At 31.9% G+C, this 13,722-nt stretch overlaps 1 protein-coding gene across 3 annotated transcripts in view; it reads left to right on the forward strand.

The window, feature by feature from the left end:
- The window catches only part of MESR6 (misexpression suppressor of ras 6), a 692,054-nt gene that overhangs the window by 469,410 nt on the left and 208,922 nt on the right, over nucleotides 1-13,722 (forward strand). The gene's annotated exons all lie outside the window — the stretch shown is intronic.

A 13,722-nucleotide genomic window follows, 5' to 3' on the forward strand; every position in this document is an offset into this window, starting at 1 on the left:
GGATCGAATATTATTACAGAAAACGTAATATTATATGTATAAAATAAAAGTAACATTTTAAATATAAATTTACTACAATTAAATAAAAATTTTCGAGCATACAAAAATTGCATTAGAAAACCATTTTAAAAAATAATAATTTAATTCTGTTATAAGCGTTTCGTCAAAAATTTCACTTCATTTGTCTTTGCCTACAACACGTAAAGGCTAATGTAACAAAAGTCTTTTAAGGAGGACATTTTGATGAAAGTAGTTCGTGTTTATATTTCACTTCCCCCTTTCGCTTGAGTTTGAACCAGAGTCGTACCACCAGTGTTCAGCAGTCTTAACTGCGTAGCTACTTCTACGTTTGGCTTTATTCAAGAGACTTGGCGGAGAGAGAAAATTCAGAGGCATGCAATGTTTGAGAAAAACTACATTTGGCTGTTTGCCGCTACTTTCGAAGAGGTGTTACAAATAATTCTGATTACAAACACTTAAAATTCTTAACTATTTGCAGGAATTTTTTTTTTTTTTTTTTTTTAGCTATTCCTATATTCTTTGTCACATGTGATTGAAAATACATTCGTAAAATCATTAGCATTTAATTCATTCTTTTTTTTTTTTTTTTTTTTCGTCTCAGTTTGTTATCATTGTGAATGCCTATTATTATTATTGATAAAGTTTTAAAGGAAATTTTTCTCACTCTCTTGCTACAGTGGTTTTGTATCCTAGACATTATTTTAGTTTCTAAATTATGTTATGATGTAGACAAACTGAAATATCGTTATTTAAAATATTAAAATTTTGCTAAAGCAAAATACAGAACACAGTTTTACAAAAAATATTCTTTTCTTTTGACCCTTCTAATGTTTTCATTTTGCTTTATAAAGAGCTATCATAACACTTTCGTATAGGCCAGAGGTAAGGATTTCTGTTCTCATGTTTTAATTAGCAAATGTACTCAACTCTGCTTATAGTGAATCTCTGCGCACTCGCATATTCCGTTCACTCTTAACCAGATTTCTTTAAAACCGAAAAATACGTTTATGTATGTAGTTCGGGAATAGACATTTAGATTCATTATAACCGAATGTTCACCATAACCGAATTCACTTTATCCGCTGATGATTAATAGTATCTGTTGTCTAGTGTTCCTTGTCGTGTAGCGTTTTACTCTCTATCCACTGGTCTCCACCATGCTTCTGCGCATGGGCCAAAAAAATAACCCCCTTTCCAAGGACAGACAAATTTGTTAAGAGGTACTTTTCGGTTATCAGCACTAGATTCAGAAATATAAATATGTATACATGTAATATATGGGAGTATGTGTTCATATACATATGTGTTCATATATATATGTATATAAGCTATAAAAAATACGATAGCTGCTTTAAAAATAATTGGCGACCTCAAAATTAACATTCTAAATTTGATGATCTCTCCCTGAATTCACCTGCTTTCCCAAATTCGAGATTTTTCTACGTTATATAACGTTACTGGAAAAGGGCAACTAAAACTAATATTAACCAATCATAGCTTGTCTCTCGAATTTCACCTACGTTGATATAAATACCTCTGGCGAGCTAATTACGTCACTTCCGCTAGCTCTCATCTTGCTAATACCTCCTCGCTTTGCTATCCCGTCTAAAGTGCCTGTGTCTTAAATTTTAAGAATCGGTGTAAATAGCAATTTCTCATATTTCATTATGATTAAATCATAAAAATGTATCGATTTCATTATGATTGGATAAATATCTACGGAGATGATTTGATATGCGTAGAAATAAAGACTAGAAATTCTTCAAGTTCATGTTTTGTCATCTTCATCTGTAAGTCTTCACCATAAGCCACAACGACTGCAAGCTGATTGCTCTTCTATGCTTCAAAAATATTACGCATATATATTATATATATGTGCACATATATATCCACATACCTACGTACACACATGCATACATACATATATTTCTGAATCTGGTCCCGATAAAGGAAGGGTACCCTCCAAGATGCTTCGCTCTGTCTCATGTTTTAAGATCTTGCTACATCTCATTTTTAATATCGTTTTTTAAACTCCCCCCCCCCCAAAAAAAAGTCTGAACGCTTTCAGATTTTATATTAAGCCCAAGGGGGCGTTTTTTTTTTTTTTTTTTTTTTTTTTTTTTTTTGAAATTTACACACACATATACGTTTCGATAACATTTGGACTAATGTCCCTGTCCCTTTGGGCTAAAAACATTTAAAAACAGCAAATCCTTAGAATTTCCAATAGATAGTCTCACGCGCTGGAGATAATTTTTTTTTTTTTTTTCCTCTTACACTACTCGCTTTAAAACCGTTGAGTTTGTTAATCGAAAATTCGTCAAAGTTTTAGAAAATATAAAATAGACAATAAAACGAATTTCCCGAATTCGGGCCTTCCAGGTGCTCACATTCGGATGGAGACGTACTTTATTCAAAATTGGATGGCTCTAAGCACTGTTCTTTTTCACGATGCTAGAAACATACATACATTCATGCAGACTCTTCATTATTTAGCTTTTTTTAAATATAATACACAGTGATAATATTTGGTGGCAAAAATTTGAAAAGTGATTCAGCCTTTTACAGCGATTCAACGCAAAATGCCGCATCGAGACTAGTAGCCCTTCTGGGCTAACACCCTTTTGGGCTAAAAAAATCAGAACTTCTCCGTTAAAAAAAATAAAGAATGTCAGTGTTTATATTGGAGGACAGATGTTAGAAATATTCCTTTCTCTTCTAAAATGGGAATGAAACATTCATGGCACACTCGCAACTGTAGATTTGAGATCAGTGGGTAGACTGTAAACTAGTCGTATGTAGTTTCAGCAATAATTGCGAAAGCCTCTTATGCAAACTCCTGCTATTACCAAATTATACTCAAATGTCAAACGCGTATTGTACGAACTTCCAAATGATGTTAGATGAAGGTTACAGTTGTGGTTACTCATTGTAACATAGTAAAAATTTCAGTGTAGTAAAATAAATTTAAAAAAAAAGGGGGGAAATGAATATAAGTAAAAAACATTCAACAGGTACTGAGATATCAGTTATAAATGATTCCTGGATGGATTGTGTTAGATTTAGTACAGTGATTGGAAGGGGAAATCATGGGAAGAGTTTGAAATGTCAACTATACACTGTTTTTAAACAAAACTAGCCCTAAATACTTCAATAACAAATTCAGCTCTAAAATTTATCAGATATAAAGTTATTATGTTCTTTTATGCGTAACAGAAACTACGTCGTAATGATGTAAATTGAGAAGTGTCAAAGCGAAAGGTATAAACTGAAAGGTATCAAAGGAAATTCTGTACATTTAAATGTGTTAAAAGTAATCGTTTTAGTTGAAAAGTATCCATATATATTAAAAATTGTGTTTTTCTTAAATAAAACATAAATAAGGGTTGCACTGAATCCGGCTCTGATGACGTAAAAGTAATGGAATATTAAAGAGAAAATTTGGGATGGAGATGCGGAATATGTGTTTTAGAAATATTTTTAGCCGAAAGGGACGTCAGCCCAAAAAAGGATCTCGAAACGGCATTTTGCGTCGAATCACTTTAATGGGATGTACCAACTTTTAAAATTATTGCCACCAAATATTATCGCCCTGTTTATATTTAAAATGGTAATATATATATATACTGTAAAGATAAGCTACAGAAATACTATGTGTTCTTTCTTTAAATTCCGACAAACAAAATATAAAAATAAAGCTTAGATATGAGAGAGAAGAAATTTAATGTATATGTTTATTACGCTGTTACAAGATTTTTCAAAGAATCAGAGGTTTATGGACTTAAAAACGTTCAAATCGTTTTTTGGGGTTCCTAATATTTAGTAATCATCCTGTTGTTTTTAAATTTAAAACTTAAAAGTAAAGGGTTAATTGTTGAGCAGCGTAACTACCAAGAGCATAAAAAGAAATAACTTACAAATTTTTACAATGCTGTGTGTGAATTCGACGTCTTACACTTTCATGCAATAAATATACACTTAAATAAAACAACTTCATTACTTACACCCAAACAATACAATTACATCTTTAGAATTCTAGCTCTCGTCGTTGCTAGTTTCATGAAGGCATTCGTTAAAAAATAAACAGTATTGCAATTTATTCGCAGACGATTTCTTAAATATTTTAATATTCCTATATCTCTAATATATTTATTAAGAAAATCTTGTGTTTTCCGTTCTGGGAGAACTGATTTAAGAAGCAACTTCTTTAACTTGTTGCATATAATGTATCGCAATTCCAACAATTTTCAGGATTGTAGAATTTAGAAGTCTTAACAGGTATATTCAGATTCTAAGACATATTAATAATCATGTATATAACGACTGACATTGTTGGTTAATTAGTACTTTATTGATCAGGCAGTACGGGCTATATCAACTGAAATCCACGTGATCTCTTCTGAAATTTATGATCATGTGAGTAAGACAGCTCGCATCGTAACGCATATTGATAGCTTGATAGGCAGACGATAAGAGATCAGTCTATCAATTTAAGCTTAAAAGAATTTTCATCTTTAAAAGCTAAAAGACTAAAATGCACTTTTACAATAAATCGAGCCTCTTTGTGTCTTGCTAATTCGCACAGTCAACAGATGATGTCGCACTTCTTTTTCTTATGAGATCCGCACCCAGTGCTTTAAGACTTTCCGCTTATTCGGTGACCCCCCTTATCTTTATGCCCTTAGGAACTTAAGAAATATAGTCTGGTAAAGGCCTCAACAGGCCGCATGCCTTTTACACGAATGAGGATCTGTGATCTGTGCTAATTCGCACAATACTTTTATATAGCGTCCGTACCTGGGCAACTGCGGTTCTACTTGATCTAGAGAACTTTGAGTTTCAATTATTTTTTTGTAAATATTTTTGCATTATATCTATGTTTTATTGTTAAAAAATAATTTACATAGAATTACATCATCAAATGAGTATCCCCAAAATTCAATTTCACGCCAGTAGAGGGCGGAAGTATTAATCTCAGAATCTCATCCTGTGCACATTCCTTTATTTTATCACTCTTAAGACATTTTCCTTTCGTCCATTAATCCAAATATGAGCTCTTCAAAGTTAATTAAGTTTTGTATATATTATTTATTAATACCTCTTTTTTTTATTAAACTTACTTGATTCCTTTTTCCACAATTCGAAATTTATGTTCATTACAAATAAAACTAGCAGCTATTTTCTGTTTTGTATTTTTTAGTAATTTGTATAAATTTTTTGAAAAAATTTTTAATTACAACCTATCAAAATTTTACCATCATCTGAAAGTAGATGCATTTTAAAGGGAGACCTGCAAAAAATTAGAGTTTTTTTATTCAAAATTTGTAATGATATACGTGAATTTATATATTGACGCGTTTTAAAATATGACATGTTTGTTATAAGCGATAATAACGCCAAATGTGCTTTACGCACTTTGTTAAAATTACCTGAAAGTATGAAAACGATGCCCTTTTATTCTCCACTCGTGCACAGTGAAAACGGGGAAAGAAAAATAGGTTGATTTAAATTAAGAATTTCGTCAAGCGAATTATTCTTGGCGCAAATTGAAAAAAGTGCGCCAAACTAAATTTTTTAAATGTCTCGATCAGTTTCTCACCAAATTTTACAAAATTTAATATTTGAGTCGTAGAATCGAAAATACGGGAAAAAAAATCGGCATGCTATTTCCGAAAAAAATCCGATTTTGTGTCAAAATACCTATGTTAAAACAATGCGATATATAAATCCAATATATATCCTAAATCATCGAAACATGAAAAGCGCAAGCTGGATTTCGTTATGCGGCCCAGTAGAACGGAAGATACAGAACAGCCCCCCGCCTTTTTGGGGTGCAAGGTGGATAGTGAAAGACCCTACGGCACCATTATGATGGACTGGTAAATATATTTTAATGTCGAAAGCCAGTAACAAAAAAGAAGTTCCAAATTCGCATAATTATTTGGATTTTCATTTAGGGTTTCGTAGGCTTGATTTCTCTACTGAGACTTCTTTAAGGTTCCAGTAATAGCCCATAAAATTATGCGCTGAAACTAGCATACCGGCTGATCCTATGCCCATTATTTAAAGTTAATAGAAATAGAATTTTAATAGGAAAAAAAAAAAAAAAAAAAAAAAAAAAAAACGGAAAAGGCTCAGATTTTAACGATCGCCCAAAAGGGTCTGTTAAGGTTTTTCAACGTTCTCGCTGAGGTCACAATATACCAATCTGCTGTTGCACTCACTTCCGCTAACCCGTTTCTTTTGGCTTTTTAGCTTTGTTATTAAGCATCATTTTCTTCGCACTTAAGCCATATACAGTTCAACAGGGATGTTGCAGAAAATTTAAAAGCAGCATGCGTGTACGCCACAGAAAATTCAGTTGAATAGCAAAATCACAAAATATTTAAAAACAGCATATCTAGAATTTACGGTGTACAGTTTTGCGGCTGAAAATAATAATGTTTTAATTCGTACAATGTTGCTTTCAAGTCTTCGAGTTTGTTAAAAATTCATTGAATTTTCGCAAAATATCAAATAAAAATTTCAAAACCCGAAATTCAGGATTTCAGGTGCACATGTTTGTGCGGAGGATTACGTTATTCAAAATTTGATAACCCTTTTTTTAATTGTAGGTACCGTCGTTTTTTCAAAGGGCCAGAAATGTACATACATTCATGCAGTTTCTTCATTATTTAATTTCTTTAAATGTAATGTAGGGCGATATATTTCGTGGCAACAGTTTGAAAAGTGATTCAGGCATTTAAAGTGATACGCCGCCAAATCTCGTTTCGCGACTTAATAAAATAAAATTTTTGAACGCATAATTTTTTAAACTTCCAGAAGTAGTAAAACTATATAAAAGTTCGTTCTCTGAGTAGCAAAGAATAAGACTTCTTGCGCAGAAAAATTTAATGAGCGACAATTTGATACCTACTGAACTGTTAAAAATTATAATTTTCTGACGGGAAAACTTCTTATTGGGGTTCTTAACTGTGTATATATTTAGAGCTTAAAACAAGCCTAATGTTGCATTAATGTTCTCCTTATTAAGTTCAGTATATGTGAGGCAAAAACAAGCGCATGTAATAATTGAAAGATGTTATCAGAGATAATGCGAAAATGGCGAAGTGTAAATAAAGTTTTTATTATTCACTTTAAAATAATGATACGCCATCAAACCTTCGTTAATGGAAGCTTTATTTTTATCGAAAATTACTCATTGATGGAGAGTTTTTTGAATTCTGTGGCCCTCGAAATCGAAGACCTCAAATTTAGAGAACATTCGCTGACAACGGATGAAAGACTTGATCTGTAAGTATCCGCTAACAGGTGACTAGACTGTATATTAAGTTATTTCTTTAAATTGTCACTTAATATGCAGATTAAAAATATTTCATTGTGTTTAACTTTATTGAACATCTAAATAAGAGAAGGCGGGAGACAAAGGAGGAAAAACACTATTTGAAAAAACAATTCTTAACATTTAGAATGTATAATTAAATATTATTTTCAATCTTAATCGAAAACATAAATCTAAAGATAATTTAAATCTATAAATTGAATAAATGTATTGTATTTGTGTATCTATAAATTGAAATAATCTATTAATAACTGGGATTTAATTTATCGCAAAATGTTACTGCTTTGCAAAAAGAGTATGTAAATGTTGTGTCATATAATTATTTATGACGTATTTCCCCCACTATTTGAGTGTTAAAACTGCTAAACATTTTTCTTCAGTCTCTCTTAGCCAGAAATAGCAAAGGCAGTTTTTCTTATTTTTAAAGCAAAAAGATATAAAAAATAATGAAAATTATTAATATTAAAATTATTTTTTAGAATAATTTCGGTTATCGCACACTTTCTAAGAAACAATAAAACATTATAAGGTTGCTGTAACGAATTAGAAAAAAACCTTGCCAATCAATTTGGTCCGGATTAGTAAAGAAATTGTATAAGATTCAGTAAATGTAAATTTGTAAGAAGGAAATTATTCTTTGTTTTCTCTTATCAGTAGTTTCTTTAAACGACTTTTAGCAGTAAAAGTAGATTGCAATCAAACTTTTTCTGCTGAAATATCTTCATAGAATATACTGCTTTTCAAATACATAACACTTTCACCTTCTTCTTTTAACGAGTAAGGTTTAAATAATAATGATAATAATGATGACGAAATATATAAAAAAAAAAAAAAAATAGAACTACTGGTTTAAGTAAAAGTTTCCCAGAACTTGAATGTATACATTATCAGATTGTTTATTTAAAATGTGTCGCTCAAAACGGCCAAGTTTTTTTAATTGTAGGAAAGCTTTTATTACGTCGTTATTTGATCGTAGGTTAACGCTACTTGGAGACTTGCGCGCTTATTTAATAAAGAATACACATAATTATTAAAGACGTAGTAATGTATTTAAACCTTTAAGAGACTATAATAAAAAATAATAATTATTATTAAAAAAAACCTGAATCTTTAACAACAGATTAAATTCTTTAATGCTTATTCTCAACATTTGTGGTCATGAAGTGGTTTAACACTAAAAAACAAGTGGTCTTGGTTTTGAATCTGTGCTAAATTTGAGTGTGGAATAATTTAATCAGGCGAAAATTATAGCATAACTGTAATAATGTGAATGTTCTACCGTAACTACGATCTGGCATAAATGAATACTCGTAGATCTCTAGTTACTTTTAGAGGGTATTTTCTCTCCTTCCCTCGTTTGAAAGTTTCCAGAACAGTCCGCCGGGGCCTCTTGGCAATCGGAGGGGGAGCAACATTCCCGTAGAGGGCCCCTTCGTTGCCCCCTCTGTCCCTCAACATGTCAACGATTTCTCAACCTCCGCATGACCTCCAACCATTCCTCCGAATACTCACTCTTTTTCCAAAGGGCCCAAAGTGTTCCATCGCAGAGTATTCCCTTAGAAATAAGGACAGACTGTTTCCACACTAAGAGTTCCTTTCCGGGATTCGAGCAGGCTTTCATTAGTTATTTACTCCCAGGAATTAAAGGATTTACCGGACCTTTCCCTGGAATATGAAAAATTGCCTTCAGTTCGCTTTTTAATACTACAGTGACATGTAATAAATCAGTGCCAAATGAAACCAAAAATAATCAGTTTATTTTGGCCGGTTAATTAATTGATTATGACAAAACATGCACGGTCTGTATGCCTTAAAGAGGAATGCCTTTTAGAGGACCTCCTAAAGGAAATTTTTATTCACATTACGTATGGGAAAGGGGGAACACCATGTTGCAAAAACTCTTTTGCCGGGAACCGAGCTCTAGATCAATTAGCAGTGTTCAGCGGTCTTATCCACTCAGCTACTAGTGGGTCCGTTGCTATAGGTCATCGTCACCAGCAAGGCCCGATGCTAGGCTTTTCGGCGTCCGGTGCAAATTCTACTTCTCGGTTTCTTCCTAAATTCTTAAACTTATGTCGCCCCTAAATTCTGCCGCCCTGTGCGACTGCACCTGTTGCACGGATCTAGCGGCCCTGTTACCAGCAAACGAACGGTAACATCGCTGAACACCGATCGTTCGACGTATTCTGACGAATGAGCTGGTTGCGTGGGATTTTCCTTGCTTTTTCCCGTGGGTAACAAGAATACGAGCTGGTTTCCCTTGAAAAGTCTTTCACATCTTTGTGGATATTACATATTTTTTTTAGGCAGATAGCAGTCGCTAGGCTATAGAATCATTAGAGGATTTTTTTTTTAAATTTTATTATTTATTATTTAAATGTTGGAGAAGTGAAAAAGGAGCAAAGGCCCGCCGGGACTCTAACCTAAACCTCTCGAATACAAGCCGAGTGTCCTACCGTTACACCACGTAGGCATGCAGAAAGGAGTGAGAAAATACTTTATGAGGTTATCAAACAATAAACACAATTTAAAACATTTTAAATACAGTTTCAGAATAAAAATGATACAAAGCTTCATTTTTTGTTCAGTTATTTCTCCTCAAAAATGATTTATATTTTTATTATTAACTCAACGCAATTTTTTGGGGGAAGAAGTACATTTTACAGTATTATAACTAGCATTCTCAGGTCACGTTAAATGCAGAATAGGTGCCCTCCAACCACCCCTATGGCTTTCTAAAGGTAATTCACACAACGTTAAAAAAACGCTCCTTTGAACGTAATTTAAAATCTAAAACCTTTCAGATTTTTTTTTAGTCCAAAGGGGCTTTGTTTTTATTATTTATTTCATATTTTCTAAAGCTTTAATGAATTTTTGATTCATTAAAGTCAACGATTTTAAATCAATTTTAAATCAATTACTCAACGATTTTAAATCAATTTTAAATCAATTACTCAACGATTTTAAATCGAGCAGTGGGAACACTATAGTGAAAAAGATACCGTATTTATTCACGTAATATCGCAGTTTTTTTTTTTTTTTTTTTTCCAATTTTTCTTGGTGAAAGTCCAGGTGCGACTCTTATGCGGAGAAATCTGCTTCAAAATAGTGTACACTTTTCACGTTTTTTTCTGCTTCAAAACGGGGGTGCGACTACTACGCGAGTAAATACGGTACTTTTATCTCAAGCCCGCGAGACTGTCTATCGAAAATTCTAAAGATATGAGGTTTCATTTTATTGTTGAATTGAATTTTATGGGACATAAGTGAAAAGAACGTGATATTTAATAAATAAACTTAACACGCAAAACGTTAATAATAAAAAAAGACAAAAAATATTTTGTAAGCCATTTTACAAAGATAACTGGACATTGATATAATGAACTGAGAAAAAAATATGAAATATGTATTCCGATATTTAACACTGCTTTGATAATTCTAATATTTTTTTTTTTTTTTTTTTTTTTTTTTTTTCTGTTGAATGGTATATGACATAAGCGCGAAGAAAATGATCTTAATTAACAATAAAGCTGAAAAGGGGGAGAAGTGAGTGGAAGAGCAGAATGGTGGACAGCGAGGTTAGCGAAAGCGTAACAAACTTTGCAAACCCATTAAACCATTAAAATCTAAGACAAACTCTCATTTTTGGGGGAAGGGGATTATAGAGTGTTTAATTTTTACTATGCAAACATAAAGCAACTAAGGTTATAATGTTTATTCCTGGGAGCTTGCAAAATTTCTGTGAAACTTCACAGGAAATCTCGAGAGCGAGGAGAGATTGCTTCGGGATTAACCCTTTCGATCCTGTTTTGATTATACGACGCGAGACGAATCAACGAGCTGTGACGGCCGCATACTGCCAGAGGACAGCGATTGACATACAAGTTCTGAAGGATTTTGTAATAGAATAGAACCACTCATATCTATGTTACTGCTACTCGATAAAAATGAAAGGTAAATAAGGAAACCGCATGCACTGTGCACATCTTATTGAATTCAAAGTGGGCAGCACGTACAGCACGAAGTCAAGCGATTTTATTCTTTAACTCATTAATGAATGCCATATTTATCTTGATTAAAACAATCACAGATAATTTATATTTATGTTTAATTATTTAAATTCCATTTATAACTTTATCTTTTGTGTATGCATATGCTTGCAGTTCTTTGTTTCATATACCCAAGTAATTAAATAAGCGGCAATTAGATATATACAGGGTGTCTCAAAAAATGTATTCACACTTTAACTGTCGTTACCCAAGTAGCACACGACGCTGCAAACTGGTCGGAGAGTTTGCAAAGTGGCCGTGGTAACTTTTACGACGTCTTTACAACATTACGAAGACGCAAAATATTTTCCGTTGCATCTTGGCAATTTGTCGACGTTGCTGAAACGTCATAATATGACCATTTTTAGACGTGGTCGTTTTTTTTTTTTTTTTTTTTTTTTTTCTTTAAGTTTGTCAGCATTACTTTTAGAATGAAAAGAGACTAAATCTTCTGCCCTTTCAAGAATCTGAAGTCCGCATAAAATTTACTTTCCAATGTTTCTTTACTTTATTTCATCTAAATATATTAATCTAAGGTAGATTCATCTAATGAAATGAAAATTTAATCTAAATACTTTTGATTTATTAAATTTAATTAGTACTAAAAATACGTCCTAAATAATTGTTTAAAATTTTGTTAAAATAATTAATACTTAAAATTTTTTTTGTAAATGTTATAGCAAAATATTTGGAAATGAAACTAACCTATAAGTTATTAAGTTATACATTTTATATAGTTTAAAATTTATATTTCCGAAATCAATACAAATCACATGTTAGCAATTATTTCACTACTGAAATATGACTTTATTTCTTATTTTTGAAGTAAGAACGAATTTATGACTGTCCAATATATATAACGGAAAACTCATCGACAGTCAGGAGAAGCAGACATGTACATTATTTACTGGATGCTTAATATAAACGAACATCTGGAGATTTTTGCGCTTTGGCTAGCTACCAAATTCAAACAAGGAACTGCGCAATTAATTCAGATTCTAGCAGTTCTTTAAAGTAATTTGGTTAAGATGCCATCTGTAAGGCGTTTGAAAAGACTGACTACATGTTTGAAATTGGAACAAGCAATGACTGATATAAATAATATTGCTTATATTAAAAGTAAATGTAATGCACTGTCAATCAAAGAACGCATTGTGAATCTTCTGATTGTTCTGTATCTACTTACTTCAACTACCTTCAGCGAGTGAATTCCATTACTGTGAGCTCCTGTTTGGAAGCCTCTGAATTGAGAAGAAATCATCGTGAGAATGCTGAATTTGTGCTTATTTTGTGAGTGAATATCTGCTCTACAAGAAATGCTACAATGCTAATCGTGAATCTAGTGTTCGTGAAATAGTATCTCTGTGGTCTGTGGAATAAAGTATTCGTGAAATAGTGTTTCTATGGTTCGTAAATAGTGTTTCTGTGGAAATAGTGTCTTTCTCCACTCACTGTGGTTCCAACGGTGCAATATTTGGATACCCTTATAAGCTTTGTGCTTTGGTTATAACGTCCTAAGTGCTATATCGCATATCATTCATATTAATCGATTATTGTGTTCATATTGAAAAGTTGACTCTCAGAATTAATTCACATAAAACCAAAAATAACATACAACGGTAAGCCACTTTCCGGTTTTGCTGAGAATGCAATCAATAGAGAAGCAACAACAATTCAAGCTGTTATGGTATGTTCATTATTTTCAAAATACAAAGAAATTATTGGACTGGTACCAGTACTTAATATGACTGTTGAAGATGAATTAGATGTATGTATAATATAAGCAATTAATTAATTATTAAAATTAATAATAATGTACATTCTATAGAATATTGTCTTTTGTACAGTATGCAGAAAGGGTTAATGATTTTAAACAGTGTATGAAATGTATGATCGAAAAATTAGTATTAAGGAAACATTAGCATTTCTATGAAATATTATAATCTATAATTATGTGATATTTAATTGTGTAACATTAAAAAACACTAAATATTTTTTATTGATTGCAATTTGCAGTTTTATTACTTTCGTTTGGTATCTATTCTTCCAAACACTGTGTAATTCGCGTTTTTTTAAATATTGCCGTTATGTATGTTTATTAGATTATCTCAATAAATGAATGTTGGAAATTAGGTTTTATTTTTTAATTAAATTTAAGTATATTCTATTTTCTTCGCTTGCTTTTTATGTACTTGTGATAACAAAGAAATTCATAATAAATAGAAACAAAAAGTTTCATCGTCTGCTATTTAACGAAGAGCTTACTTTAAAGTACTTAGCTTACTATCGTATACTATATTATTTAAATTA

This window comes from Stegodyphus dumicola, chromosome 2, assembly GCF_044657685.1.
Source record: "Stegodyphus dumicola isolate Sdum_Otavi_A_Nest chromosome 2, ASM4465768v1".
Lineage (NCBI taxonomy): Eukaryota > Metazoa > Arthropoda > Arachnida > Araneae > Eresidae > Stegodyphus > Stegodyphus dumicola.